General features: G+C 42.3%; 1 long non-coding RNA gene across 1 annotated transcript; it reads left to right on the top strand.

Moving 5' to 3' along the window:
* The first annotated feature begins 470 nt into the window (after positions 1 to 470).
* Positions 471 to 1,259, top strand: LOC106633559. The gene is made up of 3 exons (XR_001336909.2): positions 471 to 636; positions 862 to 1,036; positions 1,136 to 1,259. It is a non-coding gene; the product is annotated as an uncharacterized LOC106633559 (long non-coding RNA).
* Positions 1,260 to 1,528: the final 269 nt, after the last annotated feature.

The following is a 1,528-nucleotide window of genomic DNA, read 5'->3' as shown; positions in this document are numbered from 1 at the left end:
CGAACTAGAAACCATTTTGGGCTGTGCTTAAGGATAGAGCTGTATTTAATATGCTCACAGTCACAATGATAGTGGTTCAGTGAAGGCTGATTATAATGTTATGGACAAAATAAAAGCGGACCTATGATGCAGCTGGACTTCAGAGCAGCTCTACAGTTCATCTTCTGCCTAAAAGAAGCCATTTTAGTAGCTTCCTTCCTGGTCAATAGTGAATGGGCATTTAATTAATTATTGAAATATGTATTTAGTAATTAATTCCAATTGTAATTAATTAATTAAAAAAATTAATTATTTAATGGTTTATTTAATTCATTTATTTTGTCACTCCTGGCCCTCCATACTGGCTATCCAGACCCGTGAACTTTTAAATGAAATGAATGAACTTATACATAAAAAGAAATCAGTGACAGCTAAGTAGGTCTCCCTAGTTCAGACCAAAAACAAAACTGTTTCTTACAGAACATGACTGGAAATCCTAACATCCACCACCATGTCCACATGAAAGAAATCTCCCCGTTGCAGCCTCCTTCACCTCAGAAACTCCGCTTCTTTTTTTTTTCTTTTTTCTGTTCATCTCACACATGGACCTATTTTTCCTGCAAACATACTACTGATGGGATTCCTGGTCATGCTTTGGTAAGAAACTTAGTTATTTTTGTGGTGTGGTGTAGTTATGTATGTTGTAAACTGTTTGTTCTTGGGAAAGGAGATTATATTTTTGTCATGGTCTGTGTGAGTGGTGAGTTTCCACAGCTTTACTCACCTGGAGCTAATTGAGGGAATCAAGCTGGGGAGATTTAAGTGCTACGCTGATGAGAAAATGTCTCTTCTCTGCCTACTTGATGATACTCCACGGTGCAGAATTAACACGCACCTTCATACCTGCTCTCTGGAAATCCCTCTGTGTCTCACCTGCCTGCCCTCCTGCCCTTTCACCACCTCGAAACCAACAGAACTCAGGTCAGCTGTCTCACACTCTCGAATTCTCCTGGAGTCACGCCGCCTCTCCCTCCAGCCTCTATCACTCCTCCTGCAAGTAAGCTGGGAAAAACTGTCATACTCACCTTCTCCATAATCCACGAACTCCAAACTAACCCTTGGCTCTCATTCTAACTCTGTTCTCCTCTCTCCCCAGTGTGACTATTACATACCAGCCACGCTCCAGTTGCCTTCACGGCCCTGTTTCCCCACAACCAGGTTACCACGCCACATTAGCCAAGCCACTGTGTATTTTGCCATTGCCAAGTGTTACCCTTGTATTAGTTAAATAAACCTTGTTAAAATGTTCTCTCTGCCTCTGCTATGGGTTACTGTGCTTGGGTTCAGTTTAACTTACCGGCCTCCAGCCCCCTTTGACAATTACAGTGGAAAAAATGATGCTGATTATGACAGCTGATCGTGCCACTCGGTATGCCTGGTCAGAGGAGGAAAAATCAGAGGTTCTGACTCCAGCTTGTAGGTCAGGTAAACAACCTGTCACCTGACTCAGCTCTCCTCCACACAGTCCTCATTCATAAATCCAGAAATT

Source organism: Haplochromis burtoni, unplaced genomic scaffold (assembly GCF_018398535.1).
Source record: "Haplochromis burtoni strain Fernald_Lab_line unplaced genomic scaffold, NCSU_Asbu1 Contig_252, whole genome shotgun sequence".
NCBI lineage: Eukaryota > Metazoa > Chordata > Actinopteri > Cichliformes > Cichlidae > Haplochromis > Haplochromis burtoni.
The sequence above is the reverse complement of the archived record's forward strand: the minus strand, read 5'-3'. Positions and strand labels throughout refer to the sequence as shown.